This window comes from Trichosurus vulpecula, chromosome 4 (genome assembly GCF_011100635.1).
Source record: "Trichosurus vulpecula isolate mTriVul1 chromosome 4, mTriVul1.pri, whole genome shotgun sequence".
Lineage (NCBI taxonomy): Eukaryota > Metazoa > Chordata > Mammalia > Diprotodontia > Phalangeridae > Trichosurus > Trichosurus vulpecula.
Genome location: NC_050576.1, coordinates 309,064,634 through 309,091,408, shown reverse-complemented (window position 1 = coordinate 309,091,408; position 26,775 = coordinate 309,064,634). Strand labels below are relative to the sequence as shown.

General features: G+C 36.6%; 1 pseudogene; it reads left to right on the top strand.

The window, feature by feature from the left end:
- Nucleotides 1–14,020, top strand: part of LOC118847159 — a 39,307-nt pseudogene extending 25,287 nt beyond the window's left edge.
- Nucleotides 14,021–26,775: the final 12,755 nt, after the last annotated feature.

Sequence of the window (26,775 nt, the reverse complement as noted above, 5' to 3'; positions counted from 1 at the left end):
ATCTATAATGATCCCAACATCTTATCATTCTTCCTACTTTTATGCTCCTATCCAATATGATCCCATTAGAAAGACTCAGGCATTTTAGACAGCCTTAACACCGTAGGCCTTCTGGGTTTCAAGAAGTTGTTAATGCTAATGAATTTGGTCTTTAAACATCATGGCAGAACTATCTGATAGAGTCAATTTAATGGATCTTACATATCATGCTTCTCTTAATTCATGTCAACATACTCTTACATTTCTAGACTAATCACCCAAAGTTTAAAATCTATATTCAAGAAAAAAAGGAAATTTATTTTTTTTCAAAGTTAGAAAATTGTCTAAAATTTGTAAAGGGAGGAAGGGAGGGAAAGAGAGAAATTTTTCTGTGTATGTGTGGGTGTGTTATACACATACACACAATCACTAGGATACTTCTTCAGCTAGGGGCTCAAATCAAATAGAAGATATTTCATTGATAAATATTATAGCTTGCTCCAGACAGAAAATAGATTAAGTGAATCAGGACCTGTACATAAAATGAACCATCACTGGTTTTCTGGTAGGGAAAGGCTTGGTTAATAAATTTACCCAAATTTTTCCTGCTTACAAAACTGCCTTTGTCCTCTTCTTTCATTAGTGATCAAGGGAAAACCGAGTCCAAATTCCCTTGCTGTTTTTAGAATGATCACTAATTCTTCTAAATGTCGCAGTTGCCTTGAATGGTAACAAAGCCCAGATAGTTAGGTCCACAAGAGATAAAATAAAATTGGAAGCAGAAACCAAAACACAATGAACCATAAAACAACGCCACAATCATCCCCGGCCTCAAGGAGCTACTGGTTTTAAGTTCTCTAAAGTCAGGGATCATGTTTTATGCTCCCTGCCCCACTTCTATACTACTTAAGGCAATTCCTTGTATTTTTATAGTAGATGCTAAATATGTATTGTTGTTAAGTTGAAAATATGGGGAATTAAAAGATGAATTCAGAAAAGAGCAACAAACTGATTACCAAATTAGCTTTCACTTATGAATCCACATCAGATAGAGCTTGGCTAAGCATTGATTAAGGATGACAGAAATGATAAGTTATCTACAAACCTTGCTTAGGCTTATAAATTAAGGAATGAGAAGAATTTCTAAGTAGAATTTTAGAAATGGAATTAGGAAATGCATACAGTCTGGTATAGCAGAAAGAGCCCTTGCTCTGAGTCTTAACTCTTCAGCTAGATGGTGTGGTGAGAAGAGTGCTGGATCTGGGGTCAGGTAGACCTGAGATCAAATCCAACCTCAGGCAGTTACTGTGTAACATCCAGTAAGACACTTAATCACTATCTGCCTCAGTTTCCTGAATTATAAAATTGTGATAGTAATAGCACCTATTTCTCAGGGTTATTGTAGAATCAAATGAGTCAGTATTAGTAAAATACTTAGGACAGTTCCTGGCATGTAGTAGGCACTTAATAAATGTGTATTCCTTCCTTCCTTTGCTGCTTAATAGCTGTGGGGGCAGCTAGGTGGTACAGTACGTAGAGTACCAGGACTGGAGACAAAAGGACCTGAGTTCCAATGCAGCTTCAGAAAATTACTAGCTGTGTGGCCCTGGGCAAGTCATTTAATTTTATTTGACTCTGTTCTCTCATCTGTAAAGTGAGCTGGAGAATGAAATGGCAAACCACTGCAGTGTCTTTGCAAAGAAAACCCCATATGGAGTCTCAAAGAGTCAGACACAACTGAAACAACTAAACAACAAAAGTGACTTAATCTCATTTTCTTCAACTATAAAATCAAGAGTAGGATTAGAAAAGGCTAAAGGTCCTTTCAAATAATAAATCAATGATCCTGTGTAGATTTCACATACAGGGGGAGAAGTAAATTTTAGAAAGGGAAAACTTAAAATAAGAACTTAAGAGACCAAAGAGAAATTTTAAAATATTAATGACCCAAACATATAAGACAAAATGCTCTCAGGATTTTGCTGTGGAGAGAAGTCTTCCAGGTATAGGAAAATCCCAAGGATGGGATGAACGGATTTTGCCATTTTTGACTTCTCCAGTCTAGACTTGACACTCCACCATCTATTAGATAAACTAAATACCAATTGCTGATTAATTAACTTTGTGTGTGTGTGTGTGTGTGTGTGTATGTATATATATATATATATATATATATATATATATGCATGTATAAGTATGCATTTGTTTTGTTTTGTTTTCCATGTGCTAGCTTAGCATAGAAGAAGAAAAAACAAACAATGGAGACTTGGATTCAAGACCTAGTTTTGCTTTTCACTAGCTTTGAGACTTAAAGCAAATTTTAACCTTAATCTAGCCTTCAATTAGGGAACTGGGTGGTGCAGTGGATAAAGTACTTGGCCTTGGAGTCAGGAAGACCTGAGTTCAATTCCTGCCTGAGATACTTACTAGTTGTATGACCCTGGGCAAGTCTCTCAACCTTGTTTGCCTCAGTTTCCTCATCTATGAAATAAGTGGGAGAAACAAATGGTGAATTACTCTAGTATCTTTGCTATGACACCCCCAAATGGGGTAATTAAGAGTCAGAAACGACTGAACAACAACAAGGCTTTAATTGCTTTATTTTTAAAATGAAGCTGTTTGGCTATCTAGGGATACCTTTGGCCATACCACCCAATTAAAAAAAGAAAAAAGAAAAAAAGAGGTTTTTTTTTGTTTCTTCCCTTCTAGCATTACATTAGCAAACTGGTGGAAAATAAGGCAGAAGGTGATACAAATTATACCCGTTTTAGACTTTGTACAAAGATTGTTTGCTACCCTAATCGTTATATGCTTCTCTACCAATGATTTCACTTTTTGCAAAACAGCAATTCTCAAACTTTGTGTACAAAGTACCCCTTAAGAATTGAATTGACCCCTTAAAATTTTGTTCTTTGGACATTTAAAAATTTAGGACCACAAAGAAATTTTTATGTGGGATATGCATACACATATATCATATAAGAAGTTGAAATATATAAGTACTGCAATGAAAATAGCTTTGACCTAAGTGATCCCAAGAAAGTGTCTTGGGAATATTCAGGAGTCCCTGGATCATAGTTTGAGCATCACTGTAGAGGATCAAATCAGTTTCGACAGTTTCATCATAAATGCAACAAGAAGACAAAAACATTTTGTGGCTAAATGGAAAGATAACTCACTTATTCTCTCTTAAGAATAAAAAAAGCATTTAGTGAAGCTGGCGTCAAACAGGAAACATAATTTCAATAGACATTTTGCCATTTTATATTTTGTATTCCTTATAAGAATTTCCAAAACAAAATGAAATAGCCTACCAGTGAGATAATTATAGCTTATGCACCAACATCATTGTAGAGAAAAATGAGGTAGGGAGATTCCAGCAAGAACTCACTAAAACCATCTAAGAAAATCAATATCTATTTCAATAATTACTTATTTCAATGGAAACGGGGACATAGAGAAATGTGTCCAAAATATTGGGAAAAAATGGTTTAGGATAAGAAACAAAGAGAGACTAAAATCTTGTAGACAATGCAGAAGACTCATAATGCTAAATCGTAAACAGCATCAAGAAGTATTAGACATGGTAAGCATTAAATAACAGCACGAAAAATGAAATTTGTTATATTCTAATAGGAAATGACTGGTTACCGTTGTATGGGTTATTTCCAAATAGGTTAATTGTATAAGTCTGGAAGATAGATTTGCTAAAAACAAAGATGAAAATCAATAATGATGATAATATTAATAAAGAAAAATGAAGAAACTATACTCTGAGTTATATAAACAAGCTATTCATGCCAAGAATTGGAAATGGATAAAAGAAGAGACAATGTAGACAAGAACCATTTCCTAAGTTTAATAGATACAAATGTCACTGTAATAAGAACAACAAAGGAATCTCAAAACTGTCAGTCAGCAAATACTTGGTCTCCTTGACAAGTGGACAGGTGCAGCAGCCAGGAGTAACAAGAATTTAGTAAAATATTTTTTTCACTGCTTTGTAAAATCTTAGAGAAATAGGGTGGAAATTTATGGGAAGTATATACTAACAAAGTAGTGAGAAGCAAAGAAAGGAAAATCAAGTTTATAGGAAATTTGGTGAGTGACTCAGTTACGTCACATAATTTCTAGAGCATTTAAGGGTGTAACTGCAAGGAGGTCAATAGATATTTGAAAAAATGTCAGACCAAGTTTCTTTAACAAACTTACTTTCTTGCATCATTGAGAGAATAACCATCACATTTGGACTCTAACACTGCATTACCTGATGTGCTGAATGAAGAAGAAATGGCATTATTGGAAATGCAACTAGACCAGACCAAGCATAGACATAAGAAATTCATAAATAGGTGAGAAATTTTAGAGGATGTTGAGGAATCTGTTAATGTAATATCTGAAAAATAGCAGGATGCAAACCAATCAAAGATGTATTACATACTAAATGTTAAGTATTAAGGAAAGGAAGGAAGGAAGTAAAACCAAAGGAAAGAAGTCAGAGAAAAACAACCAAAAGCTTAGACAAAATCTCAGATATTATTACCCAAAAAAAGATAACAGAAGAAGGTTATTGATAACTATTTATCCTTATGCTGATCTTCCTTTTGTATTGTTTTGTCATTGCTCAGTCATGTCCAACTCCTTGTAACTCCATTTAGGGTTTTCTTGACAAAGATATTGGATTAGTTTGCCATTTCCTTCACCAGCTCATTTTACAGATGATGAAACTGAGGCTAACGGGGTTAAGTGACTTGCCTGGGGTTACACAGATAATGTGTCATATAGCCAAAACTGAACTTAGGTCTTCTTAACTCCAGGCCCAGAGCTCTAGCCAATGTATACCTAGCTGCCCTAATGATTTTCCTAACTTTCGAAATTCTATATGAGAATAATCCACATATTTGTTTGTGATATCTTTGTTCGAACAACCAACAATTACTTAAACACTTACTATATGCCTGAAATAATCCATTTTTGCTAAGGGTTTGCATTCTAATGGAGGAGACAAAAATATGTATTGTAACAATGATGCATATTGCATATAGATATAAATACATATATGTATACATGCACATGTATAAATACATAGTGAAATATAAAGAGAATAGAGACAAATATTTGAAAAGTAGTTAAATGCAAGAAGTTTGGAAAGGCAAGTTACTGTCATTTGCAAAGATAATGAAAAGTTTCACGTGGAAGGTGGTATATGATAATCTCTAGGACACAACAGTAAGAAGGGAGTATAATACAAACCAAAAGCACAGATACAAGAGCTAGAATGTCTTGTTGGAGGTAGGGCCAGTTTTGCTGGATCACTGAGTGCATAATGGGAGCAAAGTCTGATTAATCTAAAGAGATTAATTATAGTCTGCTGTGGTAACAATCTTGCTAGTAGCTGCTGTGGGGGTGTAAAACCAACAACAACCAGCTCACAAAACGCTGCAAGCCCAGGTCCTTTTCATCTGCTTTACTAAGGAAAGCAACGTTAAGAGGTTAACAATCTTACTTTAATTCAGCGTACAAATATCATTCACTTAGTTCAGGGGAAAAAGTCAGCACCCTCAACGTTAGAGCAAATACAAACAAATTACAAACACACCAAATACAATTTGTAGTTACCAACATTTGAGTTCAGCCAGGGAACTCGACAACAGCTGGCTCAGAGTCATGCGCCACTACTGCTGCAGCTCAGAGCTCCAGAAAAAGAAAGCCAACGCCTGGTTTTATATATCTTGTTCAGGGTCAAAGGTGAGTCACACATGCGACTCACCCACATGACCTAAAATTGTCACAAAAATGCGAACTAAACTCAGGTGGTCCAAAAGCCTATGATCTCACAAACATATCACTCCAACCCATTTTGATTGCCAATACATCTGTTTAAAAAATGAAGAGGAGTTTATATTTTATCTCAGAAGCAGTAAGAAGCCACTGGAACTAACTGAGTAGGGGAAGCACATGATAAGTCTATGCTTAAGGAAAATCACTTGGAGTTCAATGCATAGAATGGAATAAAGTAGAGAGAACAATTAGTATTCTTTGACAAAGACATAAAAAGAAGGGCTCAGGTGGGAAGGACAATAGGAAGGTTGACACTGGAAAGTTCTGGCAACTAAATTAGTTAATTAATTGATGGATAGATGGATAAAACTGTACTTAGTAAGTATTTACTATGTCCCTACAACTGTGCTAAGTGCTAGGGATACAAACACAAAATTAAAGTTATCACTGTCTTCAAGGAGCTTATGTTCTAATGGGGTAGACAACATACAATGGAATACGGTGACTAAAGAGTTGAACTTTGGTCCTGAAATTTACATGGATGATGAGTGGTGTCGTAACAAGTTTCAGTTTAAATGCTCTTTCAAGAAAATTGATGGAGATTATTTAATCAGGATTCTAGAACTAGAAGAGAGGGAAGGGAATAAGCCTTTATATAGCACTTAATATATGTTAGGCACTTTGCTAGGCATTTTACAAATATTTGATCTCTTGTCCAACTGGAGAAGGAGGGGTATTGGAAATGGTATGGGGATAGTATCAAAACAGTTGGGAAAGTGATGTAGAAAATGGTGAGAAATTAGGTTGAAAGGGGACAAGCAACAGGATTTTTTCCCCAAAATGTTATACAAACATATCTTTACAGTCTCATAATTAAATGAAAGGTAAAAGAATCCAATACACCATTGGGCTCATTCATTGTTAACTATTTAAAAAAAACAGACAACAAAATGCTACTTTCAAGGCTCTCATCTGTTGAAAGCATATATTAAAATACATTAAGCATATATTAAAAATCATTCCAGAAATCTTAAAAGATTTAATAGAGATGGTGTTTTAATGATGCTCTGGTTAGTAAGATTAACAAAAAATAAAACAGATCCATTCATGTTTACCAAAGGTTTTTGCTTCTTTCATGAAGAATATCCAATGCAGATTCCAAACAGAAGAGAAATTCTCTATAGATGTGGATTTTTCTCAGAGGCAATGGGGCCGACGACATTCAGCCTCAGAATAAAGATGAGCATCCTGAAGTACACAAATGCTCAAAAGCATTTGACCCCCATTGTCCACATAGGAGAAACCAAGTGGATGAAGGATGATATTGTCAAGTTGATATGCTAATGTAGTAGTAGTAGTAGTAGTAGTAGTAGTAACAGAAAAGGAGATTGGGCTTGATTTGCCTTTGGGAAATTGTGTAGTTTTTAATGAGGCAAAGATTTTTCCCTATAATAAAATACTGTCTTCTTAGTGTCAATTTTCTTCTCTAGATGCTATGTGGCTGCAAATCATGAAATACCACAGAATTCAATGATATAAAGCTACAGTTCTCCAAATGGGCAATGGGGAATTGCATGGTAGCAATGAATAGACAGCCTTAGGCATGTTTCCTATCTATCTATCAATCCATCTATCTATATATATATACATATATATATATATATATATATATATATATGTATATATATATAAATAATTGAGAAGTCAAAGCAAAATAAAATATATTATCAAATAAAGAGTAGATTGGAAAGAAGGTGGATATTTAATATAGTATGAGTGAATGATAGCCCTCTCTTGGTATCCACATAACATTATGAAACCAAAAGGGATGCCATAATACATTGGCATGATCACCTGCAGAGGATTTATAGATGATTCTCATAGAATGTGAAGGTATGGATACATTGCAGTCTTTATTGTTGGAGGGATAACCCACTATCAATTTTATTACTGGTCAATAAAACAAAGTAATTTTTCAGAATAGGGAAGATTATAGTCCAATTGCACTCTTCCCTATTCAGAACGTGTTTTAGTATTGTGGTCAGTTGCATGGATGAAATTTTAGAAATTATTTTTGATTACCTGGAATGCTTTCCAAGTAGGGCAACCTGCAAATTAAGAGAACTGAGTACCAAGTCCTGTGAGGATTACTGAAAGGAACTGGTCATATTTAATTTGACAAAAATCAGACTTGAGGAGGTAAATATATTGGGGAATTTTTCAGTCTGACTTCTTGGATGGATCCACAGATTTCATCAAGTCTCTGAAGGGCTAACGTGGAAGAGGGATTAAGCTTACTCTCACTGACCCCAGCAAGCAAATCTTGGAATAACAAGTAGAAATTGTGAAAAAAAATCCTGGCTCAGTGTTTGGATAAACTAGTTAACAATTAGAGCTTCCCCAAAGTAGAATGAGCTAGTTCAAAAAGTGGGTCCTCCCCCCCACTAGAAATCTTCAAATTGAAGCTGGATGACCACTTCTCAGGGATTCTGTGAGGGTGATTTATGTTCAAACCTGTGTAGGACAAGGCGATCCCCGAAGCCCCTTATGACAAAGAGATTTTGTGATTCTCTATTGTACAGTAAATGTTGCTTCCTGTCTAGAGATTCTATGAGTCTATAAATCACATCTAAGCTAAATTCCACTTTGAATTTATCATCAAGGCCCATCGTCACACCCACATGTTATTTTAAGTATAAAACATAGCATGCTGTCTGATTACATTACAGTTTAACTACAGAAGTAGATTTACTATGCTAAGAAACATTTCCAACATCAGGTGCTATGTTGCTACCCAAGCAATGAAGCAGTTAATAGGCTTTTCAATACCCTTCAACTCTCCAGATTCACAAATACTCTGCTGAATTTACCCATATGCATTCTGAAACTATTTATTCTGGATCAGATGGTTCTTATGCAAATGAATTTTTCATACTACGTTTAGGATAAGAATAACATATGTCAATATTCAAGCATAGCCTTCACATATTAGCATACTGAAGAGACCAAAAGTTCAAATTTATCCCACCTGGGGATAAGAATCCATTATGGGTTTGCAATGGGATTGCAATGAATTTCCAAGTAACCACAATTCTCTTTAGGCTTTCCACTGATGAAGCATGCATGCATTTACCCTTAAAGTTTCAGAAATGAATTAGAAATACTTTGTGAATAACAAGACACCAAATCTGTGATGGGTATAAGACTATTCTTTACAGTAGGAGGGAGTGTCAGAACCTGTGTTAGGAATCAAAGCATCTCTTACAAAAACTGATTTTGACCACATGCTGCCTTCTGGACAGACTGGACAAAAATAGAAAGGATGGGAAGACTCTCTGGAGCAGAGTTATCAACTCTGCACCTATGTATACATGCATGTGACTGGGCATGCACGTGCGTGCGCGTGTGCATGCACACACACACACACACACACACACACACACACACACACACAAATACCCTCACTCTATAAGACTATTTTAATGGTTTAGATACAAGTAAGTATGAGGTATGGTAAGTATGAGAAGGATTTTTAAGTGTAAATTGTATTCAATTAATTGGATCTTTGTTTTATAGCTGGAAGGAATAATGGAGGCCATCAAGTCTATTCTCATTTTACAGATGAGGAAACTAAGGCACAAAGAGGTTAAAAGAACATTTATTGGATGTACATTAACATGCCCAGAATTAAGTTACTGGTTTAGGTATGGCTGCAAGATGGCTAAAAGTAGTGAGCTTAGAAATGTACTCAAGAATTTAATCTTGTCAGAGCCCCCCCCCCCACCCTCCCCCCCGCCAAATTCACTTCCTCCCATGAGCCTTTCCAGGTTAAGCTAAAGTGATCTGATCATTCCTTAAATCTGTATCCCCTCCCCATGTATGTGTTCAATTTGTTCTATATTATTTTGTATTTGAGGCTGCTTCTCTATAACTAGTCTCAGATCCTTTTATATGTATCCCAAAACAGATTGAAATCTCCTTATGGACAGGGATTGTGTCTTCTAATTCCTTCTATCACTTTTATTCCTAATACAGTAAAAAAGTCCATTTACCATTTGGAAATCACTAGAAATCCACAGTTTACTTTAAATCTTCAATCTAATAAGTGAGACTAGTTCCACTAGAATTCAACTGCACGCTCAGCATCTTTGAAAGAGTCCTTATTGCACTTAAAATGATATAAGGGAGCAAAATAAACCTGGGGATGGTCAAGAGATAGAAAAGGAGGAAATAAAAACTTCCCCAAACCTTCACCTCACTAGGAAACAGAAAACTTTGTAAATCTCTGAAATGTGAGACATTTAAAATAAATTATTATTAAAGTAGATAGTTAAGAAGATGGAAATACTTCTCAAAAATAATGGGGCAATTCAAAGGCATTTGTTAAAATAATCAGGCTTGGAGAGTCTTTGTTGGAAATGCAAATATGACTGGATCATTTAACTAGCAGTATCAACCTAGATCAAGCCATTGTTTTGATTAGATTAAACTTCTAGTTTCTATGCCTCGAAAACTGAGCTAAAAAGCAAAGTTTCAGAAGTTCTTGATAAATGACAAGTGAATTATTTAATAATACTAGCATATGCTAATTCAAACTCTATCAGTCTTTTTCTCCATTTTATACCCAAATATCTCGCCAAACTCAGTTATGTTCTTGAACTGTTCCTCTTAGAACAGCCCCCTAGGCTGGGGATGAAGATCTTCCATGGTTATGCCTAAGGATCTCTGAGTTAGGGAACAAGTAAAGGAAGTAACTTGGAAGTTTCTAACTTCAGGGAGGGTATAGAATCAACCATGAAGAGCTGGAGCTACTTCCATCTATATGCAACACTGAGGTAAGGAGCCAGAGCCAGAAGCAGGATCTGAATGAAAAATGGGGTCGGTACTAGGATGAAATGGTTGAAAGTACATAGGAAGAATTTTGGTCTGTGGGCAGATTGAAAGGTTCAGTGATAGGGTACTAGAAATGTCTGAAATCCAAGTACAATGTGCATAATCTGCAGGATAGTTTTGCATGCCTGCATGATTTAATGTCTAGGTAGCTGATGATGTAATGAGGGAATTCTTTTCCCTTCTTTTAAATGACCTGATACTGATCGACTCCTCATTTCCAGTGGCAGGATGACTAAGGAAACAGCTGTCTCTAAATGCTAGTGACACTCCTCTGAGAAATGTCTCTAAGGCCACTTCACATTTATATTTTCATTGTTATATCACTATGTCTGAATATGCCAAAATGTACTTTCCCAAATAATGTATGTAAACGTACTTTGGCAAGTATAACCCTTTGTTAACTTTGTTTTTACTAGCAAATATTCTCCATTCTTTCAAAAAAAGGTTTTACTACATAATTCTCTCCACACAATAGACAGCTGACTCTCAATGATTAATGGATGATGTTCTTTGGAATATTTATAATAAAGAATATATTCTTATGTATTTAATCTATTTATATAAAATTACCAATTAAAGGAAACTGAGAAAGAATGAATTCAGGTACAGTCTTTAAAACTAGTATCTTCTTTTGGTGATAGCACTCAAATAAATGAGAATCTATCAACAACAATTCATCCCTATTTTTATTTTACATATATTATATACATTCATTAATATTATTATTAGATTATTAAATTTATTATAAAGTAATATTTGCTTTAATAGATTGTAAACTCCACGAGGGCAGGGGTATTGTTTTGGTTTTTTGTCTTTTTAGCTTAGCGCATAGTTGGAACTTAATAAATACTTTTTGATTCGTTGATTAAAACTAATTAAAGGTTGGAAAGAAATGAAGGATTAAATCAATGTATCTTGGATGATCCCTTACAATTCATAGCAGAAAAATACTCTTGGGAGTTGAGGGGGAAATGCCATATTCATCCAGGTTCATGCTTGTTCTCTGAGAAGCCTGTGTCCTTGACTTGGTATGGATTTTAAAACCATGAGAGAGGTGAAAACTTGAATTGTCTGGTGATAGGCAATACTGCAAACATAATCCACTCCAGAGAAGCTGGCTTGGGAGGCATTCAAAATAAGATATGCCCAACAATGGCAAGGTATGCAGGATGGTGCAATTCTACCAGCTCAAACAGAACTGTCTGAGAAATAGTGTGGAAAACTGAAGATTTAAAGCTGTCGAGATTCTTCTTTCCTTTACATTTCGAAGGATAGAAAATTTAGAAAACAATGGCTCTTTGCTCTAAAATATCACACTAGTTGTCCAACAAGATTTTCACCTCTTTTGTGTTTTTCTCTTTAAATATCTCATTGTCTATTTAAATATCTGTCAAAATATCTGTCTCTATTTCTCTGCCTTTCTCTCTCTCTCTGTCTAGCTCTTTCTCTCTTTCCTTATCTCCTACCTACTTGATCTGTAACTCTGGTCTATTGCTATCAAGACTTAACTGGCCTGGGCATTATAGTCTTAAAAGTCAGTTTCCCTAAAGTGGTAGTCCATTGAGTCAAAGATTTCACCGAATTTTGTTGAATTCAATTAAAATGTTAATAGCCATGTCAATCAATAACTATATTTATGAGGCTAATGTGTAACCTGTAGTAATATTTTTTTTAAAAAAAGAATTCAAGATACCTAATTATGAAAAACCATATAATCAGGCAACTTGTTCACCATTTATTTTCAGTCCTTGCATAAACTAGTCCTAGTTTTTCCCAGACTGAGATTTGGGATCAGTTTAGCTAGATTTTAAAGTTCCTTTAGTCTTGCATTCACCTCACAAAAGCACCTTTACATGCCCTAGCAAATAAGATGACACTTTTGTATTTTGTCATGCAACTGGACCTGGAATTTCACTAGTATAGGGAACTCCTCATAAGGATGTTCCCTCTAGCAATGTAGATGGGCAAGTATGCTGTAATTTATAGACTTAGAGAGCATGGGAGTATATGTGAAAGCAGGTGTAAAATTGGAAAGCACTTTACATATGTCAATTGTTATAATTTTTAACGTATGATTATTTTCTGCTAATCTCAGAAAATGCCATAGGGTACCATCTCTATACTCCTTATTCCCTCCCTGAGTTCTTGGAGTTCCTGTATCTCTTTTCTTCAGTAACCAGAAGAAGAAAATAAGGCAAAAATCATATGAACACCACACATGTAACACAACTCCCCCAAGGCTATTTCTTTCTTCTGTATGAAGAGATTAATTTTCCCTATTTCAAATCCCCTCCTAACCTTAGCTCTTTCACCTTTTGAATTCCTGTTTGGATTTTTCATTGGCTGATTAAACTTACTCCAAAAAGTTATCCTGAGCTTGGAGATTAGGAATTCTAAAGAGGCAGAGAGAGGGTCCAGCTTGAAGGTAAAGAACGACAACTCAGGAAAATAAACCTGAAAATCTGCAGTGTTCAGATGAACACTCAATTGACCTTTCAAACCCAAATATCTCAGAAATGAAGGAAGATATTCTCTACTATTTCAATCTTGGAACTAAAACTCAAGATTTACAGGCCATGTTTGGGGATATAAAATTTGTATGTGTTAGAGGAAATCCTGCCTGGGCGAAAGCTTTCATTAGTTATATCAGTGAAGAGTTGGGACTTGTATAACCTGCCCTGGACCATTCTAACATTTGTGAAGGAACTGACCACTATGCCACATATAAGATTGGACATGTGTTATCAGTTAGCCATGGTATGGGAGCTCCTTCCATTGGAATCATGTTACATGAACTCAACAAGTTACTGAATCATACCAAGTGTTCTGATGTTGTCATCATTTGCATTGGCACATGTGGTGGAATAGGTCTAGGGCCTGGCTCAGTCGTGCTAACTAGAAAAGCTACAGATTCTTGCTTTAAACCTTAATTTGAACAAATTTTTCTGCAAAAACACATAGTGCAAAATACGGAGCTCACTGATGACCTAAATCAGGAGTTAATGGCATGTGCCAAGGAGATGGATGAGTTTAATACTGTTATGGGAAACACCATGTATACCTTAGACTTCTATGAAGGTCAAGCTCAGTTGGATGATGCTTTCTGCTCATATACCAACAATGATGAGCAAGAATATTTACAGGCACCTTATGATGCAGGAATCAGAAACATTGAGATGGAATCTTCTATCTTTGCAACCATGTGGGTGCTAGTGGCATCAAAGCTACTGTTGTTTATGTTACTTTTCTAAATCATTTATGTGAAGATCACGTTAGCAGTTCCCACGAGGTGCTCATTGAGTATCAAAAGAGGCCACTGAAGTTAGTAGATTACTTCATCAAGGAATGTCTGGGAGGAAAATCATGAAAATCTTGTGTTTTTTTTTTATTTTAAGAAAATACTGTTAATTGTTTGCAATTAAAATAATGTATCTCAGTTGTATTCTTTCTAATATTTTGTAAATCAAATATCAAATAGAAGTAACTTCTTAAAAAAAGTTATCCTGAGCAATGATGCCACCCTCTTTGAGCAAGTTTTAGAATCCGACTTTTAACAATGATTATCTTTTGGTTAGATCATGCCTCCTTTCCATTTCATATTCATTCGAGTGTGATATAACAAAGTTTGTTGCCAGTAGTGTAAAATGCTTTCTCTACAGTTTAGTACTTCATCAAATCAACATTAAGAACAGAGTCAAGAGTGCTATACCACATATATTCTGGGAAGGAAGGAAGGAAGGAAGGAAGGAAGGAAGGAAGGAAGGAAGGAAGGAAGGAACGGAAAGAAGGGAAAAGAGAAGGCAATAAGCATTTATCAAGAATGTATATATTCCAGGTACTTAAATATTATCCCAATAGATCATCAGAATAATCATGATTAAGGGAGAGTTTGAGTGACTTATTTGGATCATCCAACCAGTATTAGAGAAAGGTTTTGAACTCACATTTTCCTGTCTTCATGTCTGATGCTCTGTTTCAATGCTGAAAAATTAGATCTAGATTTTGGAGGTCTTTTAATGTCAGGCAAAACTTTTGAATTTTTTTTTAGCAGAGCAGTGATATGAACAAGTCTATTCAACAATAGGGAGAAGAATGGATTGGAGAGAGATGCAAGAAGTGGGAAGTCCTTTTACAGGGCTTTTGTAACAGTTCATGGGAGTTAGGTGAGTGGGATCGGTACCGAGAGCCTAGAGTTAGAATAAGACCTGAATTTGAGGCTAGGGTCTGGGCTTTGATAGTTACAAACTTTGTGATTGTGGAAAAGTCACTTAATCTCTGACCTTTAGATTCTTTTTTTCCGAAGAAAGTGCATGCTAATTCTTTCAATACTATTTTAGTTTGTGAATAAAACACTTTGTCAACCTTAAAGTACTGTATTATGTCAGTGTTAGTCGTCATTGTTGCCATCACTGTTACTTTCCCCCTTCTAAGGCAGCTTGCTTTGCAAACTGGACTTTGCTACATCCTTCACTTTCCTGTCTTTGATCATCTTCTCCACTTCAGTGTCAAATCTCTCCCTTTTTGGGCAACAGTTATTCTCTTTTGTTAAAGCACCAAATTTTGTTAAAGCACATTTCCCCCTTGTAATTTTTACTTCTATTTTTTATTTTATTTATTATTATTTACTAGTCCTTAGTTCTTCGGCACTGCTTGTTACCACCAAAAACTGAAACAAAACAATAGAAATTTTATAGAATCTCAGAGTTGGAAGTATCTCAAAGGTCATTCAATTCTAGCTGAATCCCATCTACCACATCCCTGATGACTGATCATCTGCAGTCCACTTGAAGGGCGTGGCGGAAAAAAGCACTGGTTCTTAAATCAGGAGATGGGATCCCAGTCCCAGTTCTTGCTAGTTATTACTTCTGGGCCCTGGAGTAAGTCATCTGAATCTCCCTGTATTTCAGTTCCCTTATCTGTAAAATGAGGGTTACCTAATTTTTAAAACTCAATGTTGCCTCTTCCCTGATTCCTGTTGCCAGTTAGGACTTTACCCCTTCACTTAAAAGCAACTTTTCTCTCTTCTTCTCCCCACTTCCTTCTTTAATGTAGTAATACATTTTCATGTTCTTATTTTATTATTATTTAGGTGCATTGTTCTTCCAGTCTTCTCCCTCTCTTCTCTCCCCTCTCTCATCCGTAAACTATGTATTTCATATAGTCTACAAAGTATTCCATATGTGGTAGATGCTTCATATGTATTTCTTGAATGATTGAATGCATTAGTCTAAAGCTCTGGTCACTTGGTAACTAAAAAAAAGCAGTTTTTCATTTCCCAAATATTATCATTTCACTACTGTATTTTGGTCAAACCCAGGCATGCATTTGTGTAACACTCAATCTTTACTTGATTGACTGAGAACTACAGAGAAATACAAAAAAATGCATCCTTGCAAATGGAGATAATATACAGAAATCTAACATCTTTTGACAGCTTTCCACGTCTAATTTCATTTCAAGTTTGCAAAATTGAAGATTTTTCTTAGTTCTAGCTCTATAGTTAACATTTTCTAATCATATCCCCCATGATCCCCTCTTTACAGGAATCTGACCAAAGAAAGTATACTTTGTAAAAGAAAAATCCTAATAGACTTCTTCTACCTTCATGCCTCAAATATCACTGCAGTTTAATAGAGTGATGTCACTCATATGGGGCTGTTAAACCATATGTAAGGATCCTCATGGCCACATATTGACTTAGAAAAACACATATCTATTTTTATTGTATTTTTATTTATTTTGTTAAATATTTTTCGTTTACTTTTTAATCTGGTTCAGGCTATGCTTGGGGGTGTTCTAGGCTGGTGGGTGGTACGTCTGAGTCCAGTTTAACGTATGATACTTTACCCAGTTCCCTTCCATAGTTTCATAAGATGCTTCTATTGCACCCTGCTCCCTTCACATATCTTCTTCACTATGATTTCCATAGGTACCTCAGGACAGACTTCTCTTCTTCATTCTTCTCTGCGAGGAAGCTACTAAGCTTGTGGTGTTTGGTTTCTTTAGCACGTATTCCTTTTAGATTCCCATAAATCTTTCTATTTCCTTTTGAGTCTTAATAACTTAATAACTGAACTCATTAGCTTCCCCATCCAACTTTATGAATTCTGTTTCTAATTTCCCCTATTACTTCCAAGCCCTCTGCTGAGCCCTTTTCGGGGCTGCTTATCTACTTTTGGTATCCACATTCACCCAACTCTCACCTGTGGCTCCAAGAAACTGTAGCATGCACAGCAGCCACACCCCAAAACTATCTCAGCAGATAGGATAAACCAGGTTGAGGGTAACTGACATGCCTCAAACCCATAGGTGAGTAAGGGAGATGTCTACCCCAAGCATGCGAAAACTTCCCCCAGGAGAATGGAAAGATGAGAACAATGTTCCAATGGCCATGAAGGCAGCTGAAGCAGATGCTGCAGAGTGCTTAGAGTTGAGTCAGACATTGAAGATACCAAAGTTATCCACTGCATCCCAGGCCATCACTGGTTGTCCAGACTTTTGTCTTGGTACTAGACTTCAGTGATGCTGGGAGACAGAGTGAGGCGGATGGCTTTGAACAATTCTACCTCACTTAAATCCAGTTCACACACAAAACATCAGCTGTGATGTCACTGATCCTCTTCACAAATGAAAGACAAACAACAACAAAAGAGCTGATGAAGACAGAGGTAACATGACTTTCTTGGAGTTACACAGTTAGCAAGCATCTGAGACCAGATTTGAACACATGTTTTGTTTTTTCTTTTCTGAATCAATGCCCCACACTCTATCTGTAGCACTGCTTAGGTGCCTCTGAGACAGTCCCAATTTCAAGAAGTGACAATGCATTTCTAATAACACTTTTCAAATGAATATTTCATTTCTTTCCTCTCCTGCATTAGAATCATGTAAAGAAGAGAAATCATCTGGGGAATGATCAGAATGGGAACATGCATAAGTTTGAGGGCCACTTAGTTATCTAGTCTTACAGAAGAAACTTATCCTGAAAACCTGAACTATTCTACTTAAATGGGAAGACTACTATATTCTCTATCACCTATTCAATTATCTTCATGTTCAAAGTCTTTTATTTCTTTAGTTATATGTTTGTTTGTTTTAGTCTGAATTTAAGGAACAAAACAAGCATTTCCACAACATGGTAGAACAGACAAAAAGATGATTGCATAGGAAACTGCTAATTTATTATGTACAACTTGCTGTTCTTTTAAAATATATAATAAAGTTGCCATGTAACTTTTCCCCTCCCCCACCCTGCCCTAGAGATGGTTACTATTAGACATATGTAAAACCATTTTATATGTTTATTTATCAGTTCTTTCTCTGTATGTTGATAGCATATTCTTTCATATGTCCTTTGTAGTTAATTTTGGTATTTATAATAGTCAAAATGGTTTAGTTGCTCAAAGTCATTCTTAAAACGATATTGCTGTTACTGTATACAGTGTTTTCTTGGTTTACAGGTGATGTGTATCAACAAATGAAATGCCAATCCCTTACTCATTGCTTCTCGTGGACTGTACCTGGGATTGGCCAGCGTGACATCTTTTATAGGATGTGGGGACATGTAAACTACAGATATAGTGATGTAGTGGAAAGAGGGCTAGCTTCAACATCAGTAGGACTTGGATTCAAGTCCTACATCTAACACATACTGGCTCTTTGACTCTCAGCAAATTGCTTCACCCCTCACTACTCTGAATCCATGCCCTACTCTATAAAACTCTGATTTAGGGTAAGCTGCATAGGCAGAAGGACTACAGATGTTTAGTAATATTTCTTAACTATCTGTTTATGTATTAAGAGAGTCTGTATTATTTCTAGAAAGTATATTTTCTCTAGTTCTTGATATTATCAAAAAATTAGACCATCTAGAGCCACTACTTCAGCAGTATCAAAGAGTTTAATATTTTTCAGTCACAAATATGCACACACATATACATATATAAAGGATGATTTTTTAAAAAATGGGGCCCCTTTAGTTGCTGTGTAGATGATATTCCACAAGTCTCTGGGGGTATTATCAAATCCCAAAACAAATGTTGGTTAATTTTAACTAGTCACCCTAAAGTTTTCCACTGTATCAAGTTAATATTTGACATGGCTCAAATATAATGAGCTACTGTGCCAAAGCTTACATTGAAGGGGAATATATTTCTTATTTCAGAGCAACAGTATTATTTAAAGTCTGCTGAAATAATAAGACCAAGTTTCTAAGTAAACAACAACAATCAAGAAGCAGTGAAAAGTGCTTTCAAACCTAACTATAGTAAAGACAGATCAGTGATTCATTTTGTCTTTCTAGAAATATCACATCATGTTTCTTTCTGTTATTCTTGATAATACCTCTCAAATAAATTTTAAATTGATGCAGTTTATTATAACTTTTTGCAGTCTTCCCCATTTTTTCCCTCCCCCTCAATCTTACTTGAATTTCCTCTACAGATGTTTCTAGCAGCTGTAAATAAGCAGGGTTTGAGAAACAAGAAAGAGAAGATCAAATTGGTTCAACAACAGGCTTTTACTTTCCCGTCTCTGTTGCTTAGAGAGGATTTAGTTGGTTTTGTCGTTTTCTCCTGTGCTACAGACCATGCAAACAAAACCTTTAAAGAGCAAATGTACAGAGTAGCCACAGAAACAAACTGCAAATGGACAAGTTTCAGCAATAGAATGTTAATTGGAGACTGAGTGATTCTGAAGCTATTAGAAAGGCCCATGACACTTACTCCTACCTGAATTCAAAATTTCAGTGGGACATTAACTTGAATGAACTTTGCAGCATAAGTGGATTAAGTAGAAGGGCAGGGGTTGAAACCTTTCTAACAACATAGAATCCATAAGCCAAAGATTCCATTGATATACTGACAGCAGCTAGGTGGCCCAGAAGATTGACCATGGTACTTGGAGTCAGAAAGACCTGATTTTAAATCCAGTTTGAGTTCCTAGCAGTGAGATCCTGAGCTAGTCAATTGACCACTGTTTGCCTCAGTTTCCTCATCTATAAATTAGGATAATAATCATGCCTACCTTTTGTTAGTAAAACTGTTATGAAGATCAAATGAGATAATCATTGTGGAGTGCTTTGCAAACCTTAAAGTGTTGTTGTTGTTGTGTTTGTCCTTCGTTTTTGAAGAGGACCATGACATCAGGGAAATGATGACATAACTTGTAGTCGACTTTGATTTGAGTGAGGGATGGCTATGCAAGGTCACCAGCCTCACTTTCTCCTCCAGAGCCATCTGGATCCAGTGACCAGATATTCATCAGGATGACTGGAGATGACCCAGGGTGCAATGGGAGACACCGGCCCTTGCAGATTCAGGCCTTTTCATGTACTCACTTAGGTGAGGTAATGCCCATTCAGTGAATAGGCCTCTTTAAGAAGTGAGCCAAAGGATGGCCCCTTTAATTAGAAAAAAAGAAAAAATTTAATCAAGCTAGGAATGGAAGACCCTCAGGGTTGCTGTTCCAAAGAGAAACTGTTAGCATTGACATTCACTCCATCTCCCTCTCCTTTTCCCTCTCCCCTCCCAGCTTGATTTTTTTTCTTTTTTTCCACTTAAAAGGACCATCACTTGACTCACTTCTTTTTTTTTGCAGGGGAAAGGCAGGGCAATTGGGGTTAAGTGACTTGCCCAAGGTCACACAGCTAGTAAATGTGTCAAGTGTCTGAGGCCGGATTTGAACTCATGTCCTCCTGACTCCAGGGCTGGTGCTCTACTCACTGCACCACCTAGATGCCCCCCTTGACTCACTTCTTAAAGAGGTCTATTTACTGAATGGACATTACCTCACCTAAGTGAGTACATGAAAAGTCCTGAGCCTACAAGGTCCAGGGTCTCCCATTGCACCCTGGGTCATCTCTAGTCATCCTGATGAATATCATGTAACTGGATCCAGATGGCTCTGGAGGAGAAAGTGAGGCTGGTGAACTTGCACAGCCCTCCCTCACTCAAATCAAAGTCAACTGAAAGTCATGTCATCATTTCCCTGATGTCGTGGTCCTCTTCAAAAATGAAGGACAAACACAACCTGTGAGTAGACCAAGCTGCCTGAAAGGGGACCCAAAAAGTTGGGTAACTCAGCTCATCCTCTCCCTCTCCGTTTCCTTTCTGAAGGAAGGTAAATTTTGATGGCCAGAAGCTTCCCACTTAACTTGGGGTTTACTAACTAGATTCCTTCCTTCCTTCCTTTTTTGCTTCCTTCCTTCCTTCCTTCCTTCTTTCCTCCCTCCCTCCCTCCTTCCTTGCTTCCCTCCTTCCTTCCTTCCTTCCCTCCTTCCCTCTGTCCTCCCTCCCTCGAAACCTTAAACCCAGTTCACTCTGATGAATTTTGGGCCCTCCTGACTTAGAGTGAATATCAGTGCTAACTGTTTTTCTTTGGAACAGCAACACTGAGTGTCTTCTCCTCCCAGCTTGATTTCTTTCTCTTTTTTTTTCTACTTAAAGAGGTCATCCCTTGACTCACTTCTTAAAGAGGCCTATTCACTGAATGGGCGTTACCTCACATAAGTGAGTACATAAAGTGTAATATAAACGCTAGTTATTATTATTGTTTTTATTACTTCTACTACTATTCTCACTTTGGAATATGTGAGCAGCTCATATTCTTTTGGAGGCATGGATACTTGGCATTTGCAAAAGTACAACTGTAAAATGAAATATTTTGTCCAAAAGGATATATTTTTCTTAGTCTACACGGTACCAGTAAGAACATTTTAAAGATAGAAAAAAATCTTGTTATGTAGGCACGTTACACAATGATATCACAGCAGTATATGATCTAGTTTTGGAGTTCGAGAGAACAATCAATCAACCAACAGGCATTGATTAAGGGCCTATTATGTGCCAAACCTTGTGGTAGGTACTGGGTATACAAAAACAAAGAAAGTGGCCTAGGCTTGCAAAGAGTTTACATTCTACTTAAGCTGAACGGCTCAAGACATAAATCCTTTTATTTAGGGAACTCTCAATTCCTTTTACAAAATGCTATGCAATGCAATATATCTATATTGACATATCAATCCCATCCTCCAGTGAAGTAACAGACATAAAAGTGTAGATAAGAATGACTAAAAAAATTAAACCAATTTACTTGTCAATGTGTTTATAGTGAAAAGTTTGGGGGAATTTTAAGAACTTTATAAATCATTGATTTCACTGCTGTATTATGTCCCTCAAGCCCCCACAGTTTAGTTTCAGAATTAGTCCTGAACATAGATGATGTAAATAGATTAATCCACACAGGCCTGAAGCAGGGCCATGCTTCATCTAATGCAGTTTATAACCTGATTGTATGACTGGCTATAAAGAAGAAAGGGCTTGTCTTTGGGACAGCATTGATCATGCTGCTTCACCAGGGCCTTTCAGAGTCATCAGAATTGCCTCTTACCACATCTGGGCTCTTCTCTCAGTCATCATCAGTTTCAGGATGTAAAAGCTCTCTAAGATGTATAGACGTCAGAAGGGGCCATTCATTCAAAGCTTGCCTGGATGTGCACATAACTATGTTTTCTTTTCCATAGTTATGTGACTGCTACCCTGGCGTACTTCCACAGGGACCTCAGGCTCACCACCTCTCTCTTTCTGGTGGAAGGTCCGGTTGGTTTCTTAAAGGTGGATGCATGTTTTCACGTGGTTAATTATCCAAATAGATGCAATTTGCAATAGGATTGTTCATGATTTTTGCTGCACTGTTGACATTAAGTGTTTCAACTGAATGAAAAGTATAAAAATCCATGAAAAGTATAAGACATAGATGGACCACTGTATGGACATTGACCATGATCCTACTGCGAAGGATGGCTCACAGTGAAGTTCCCTCACTAGTGTCTCCCTGTGATAATGTACTCTTATCTCTCTGCTACGCTGCTATCTCTCTTCTGCACTCTGCCTGAGTGTGAGAGATGGCCTGCAATGCAGTTCCCACAGGCCTAAGTTTCATTCCTCCAGAAAGCTTTGAGTTAAGTTTCAATTTTCTCCAATAAGTTCCTATTTCTCCAGCACCAAGTCAGCATGGGTGTGTGTGTGGGGGTGGGGGGGACTTGGTGCCTGGTCGCTCCTACTTCCTAGTACACATATGCATCTATTCCAAACATGGGTTTATTTGCTTCTATTGGGTATTAGCTGCTGCATTTAAATGTACACCATGAGTACCCAGTCAAACGAGAAAGGGGTAAGAGAGTGGGAGGGGGCACACATTAGGGCCATAAAGGTCTGTTTCTCCCAGCACTCCCTGCTGCTCCCTGCCCTAGGGCTGGGAGAAAACAAGAAAGTAATAAACTCCTTTCTGCTTTCACGTTATCCAAATCTTTGTCTTGATCAATTTGAGTAGTGGTCTTTACTCCACATACTAACAATTTAATTACTAGAAAGATTAAAGCAAAACTCCTGGCTTCTCAAAGAAAAAGACTGAATAATAAACAGGCCAGAAACCAGAAATCCAAAGCAACATTTAATAATTAGACAATTATTGCTTGTATCTGAGAAGTGATATTCTCATTATTAGCTTGAAGCTATATTGCATGCTGCTAAGAAAAAAAAAAATAAGTTTTTAAAAGTACCTATTACGGGCCAAGCACTATAGTTACAAACATGAAAAGGAGATAATTCCTATCTTCAGGGAACTTCCATTCTACTGTGTCAATAAAACCTGTTCAGTGATAAGTAGATACTGGATATATAAAAATTAAGTCAAAATGATAAGGGAGAAGGAATAATGGGAAGATGGCATTATGTTTAGAGGAGTTCAGATCCCCTACATATACATTGGTGAACCTTTAACAATACACAAGAACTCTAATAAAAACCAGAGGAGATCAGCTATAAACATCTCTGTCCAGTCTGGGATTGCACAAAAAGACTGTCAGAATTAGCCTGAAGCTCAGAGCAGAACAACCAGTTAGGGTAGGTAGAAGAAGAAATGAAAAACTGTCAGGTTCCACAGCAGGACATAGGACCAGAGACAAATTCAGGGGCCCAATCTGCAGCCCGTAAGAGGACCAGAGCATATGCAGGCAGCTAGAGCTTGACTCAGCATCTCTACGTAAGGAGACAAGGCCAGATAATTTCTACAGATAGAAAAGTTCATTGGTTGCCTTGCAACCAAACTCAGCATCAGGCAATATCTACCCACGCCAACCAGAAGTAGAGGACCAGAGTTTAACACAAGCATATACCCACAATCTGAAAACTGAGATTGCAGATATAAGCAAGCAGAAGAAAAGATCACATTTAATCAAGAAATACATTGGAATGAAAGAAGCCCAAGAAGTGAACCCTAAAGAGGAAAGCAAATTTACGATAAGTTGAAGTAGAGACTTAAAAAAAATAATGTCCCAGTGAAAAAGACTATAAGTGTACTTAGGAGAAATTAAATAAGAGATAAAGAATGGAATAATTAGGAAGGAAAGAATAGCAAGGAGAATTAAACCTTAGAATAGATGGGATAAACTTAACCTGAGAATTGAAATTTCTAAAACTTGGGATGGACCAAACAGAAAATGATTCTATGAGATAAAAATAAATATTAAAACCAAATGATTGGAAAAATAGAAACAAATGTAAGATATAAATTATAATAAAAACATTTACTTGAGAAACAATTCAATGAGAGATTTTCTGAATATCACTGAATTACCTTGAAATTGTGAAGAAAGAAATGGTGGAAAAGTTAAGCAACAACTAGAAAACTTAGGGAAAGATTAAAGAAAGTAGTATTTAAACTTAGCCCTCAAAGTTCCTGCTTTGTTGTAAGGGAGATTTCTAGAACTCCTATTTTCTTTTCTTTTTTAAATTTATTTATTTAAAATATTTAGTTTTCAGCATTGATTTTCACAAGAGTTTGAATTACAAATTTTCTCCCCATTTCTACCCCCCCACTCCAAGATGACGTATATTCTGGTTGCCCTGTTCCCCATTCAGCCCTCCCTTCTGTCACCCCACTCCCCTCCCATCCCCTTTTCCCTTCCTTTCTTGTAGGAAAAGATAAATTTCTACACCCCATTGCCTGTGTATCTTATTTTCTAGTTGCATGCAAAAACTTTTTTTGTTTGTTTTTGAACATCTGTTTTTAAAACTTTGAGTTCCAAATTCTCTCCCCTCTTCCCTTCCCACCCACCCTCCCTAAGAAGTCGAGCAATTCAACCTAGGCCACACATGTATCATTATGTATAACCCTTCCACAATACTCATGTTGTGAAAGACTAACTATATTTTGCTCCTTCCCAACCCATCCCCCTTTACTGAATTTTCTCCCTTGACCCTCCTTTTGAAAGTGTTTGTTTTTGATTACCTCCACCCCCTTCTGCCCTCCCCTCCATCACCCCCCCTTTTTTATCTTCTTCCCTCTTCTTTCCTGTGGCGTAAGATACCCAACTGAGTATGTATGGTATTCTCTCCTCAGGCCAAATTTGATGAGAGCAAGATTCACTCATTCCCCCCTCACCTGCCCTCTACCATCCTCCCACAGAACTGCTTCCTCTTGCCACCTTTATGCGAGATAATCTACCCCATTCTATCTCTCCCTATCTCCTGCTCTCAATATATTCCTCTCTCATCCCTTAATTTGATTTTATTTCTTTTAGATATCTTCCCTTCATCTTCAACTCACCCTGTGTCCGCTCTCTCTCTCTCTCTCTCTCTCTCTCTCTCTCTCTCTGTATATATACATATATATATATATGTATATATATACATATACACACACATACATATATACATACATGCACATTCACTTATATATGTATACATAAACATATATATATACATATACATATACATATGCATATTCCTTTCAGCTACCATGATATTGAGGTCTCATGAATCATACGCATCATCTTTCTATGTAGGAATGTAAACAAAACAGTTCAACTTTAGTAAGTCCCTTATGATTTCTCTTTCTTGTTTACCTTTTCATGCTTCTCTTGATTCTTGTATTTGAAAGTCAAATTTTCTATTCAGCTCTGGTCTTTTCACTGATAAAGCTTGAAAGTCCTCTATTTTATTGAAAATCCGTATTTTGCCTTGGAGCATGATACTCAGTTTTGCTGGGTAGGTGATTCTAGGTTTTAATCCTAGCTCCATTGACCTCCAGAATATCATATTCCAAGCCCTTCAATCTCTTAATGTAGAAGCTGCCAAATCTTGGATTATTCTGATTGTGTTTCCACAATACTCAAATTGTTTCCTTCTGGCTGCTTGTAATATTTTCTCCTTGATATGGGAGCTCTGAAATTTGGCAACAATATTCCTAGGAGATTCCTTTTTGGGATCTATTTGAGGAGGCGATCGGTGGATTCTTTCAATTTCTGTTTTGCCCTGTGGCTCTAGAATATCAGGGCAGTTCTCCTTGATAATTCCTTGAAAGATGATATCTAGGTTCTTTTTTTGATCATGGCTTTCAGGTAGTCCAATAATTTTTAAACTATCTCTCCTGGATCTATTTTCCAGGTCAGTGGTTATTCCAATGAGATATTTTACATTGTCTTCCATTTTTTCATTCCTTTGGTTCTGTTTTATAATATCTTGATTTCTCATCAAGTCACTAACTTCCACTTGCTCCAATCTAATTTTTAAGGTAGTATTTTCTTCAGTGGTCCATTGGACCTCCTTTTCCATTTGGCTAATTTTGTCTTTCAAGGCATACTTCTCCTCATTGACTTTTTGGAGTTCTTTTGCCATTTGAGTTAGTCTATTTTTTTAAGGTGTTGTTTTCTTCAGTGTATTTTTCAGTATTTTTTTGAGTCACTCCTATTTTCAAAGTGGAGGATTATCTATCATCTGAACCTTTTTCATTTTCTTTGCTGCTATCCCTTGCCATTTTCCACCATCAGTAATTACTATCTTATTATTTTTATAAGGTGATCAAATGTTGGAGTGGGCACCTGAGGAGGGGAAGTTGGGAGCTATTGAGGCATCATTTTTGCTAGGTCTAACCCTACTCCTACCTGTCAATTGTGGCATTAAAGCAGGGAGGTATTAATTTTTGCATGTGTGTCATGGACCCCTTTGTCAGTCTGATGAAACATCTGGATACCTACTCAAATAATGTCTTTAAATGCATAAAATAAAATACATGGACTTACAAAAGAAACCAATAATACTGAAATATAGTTTCCAAAATACT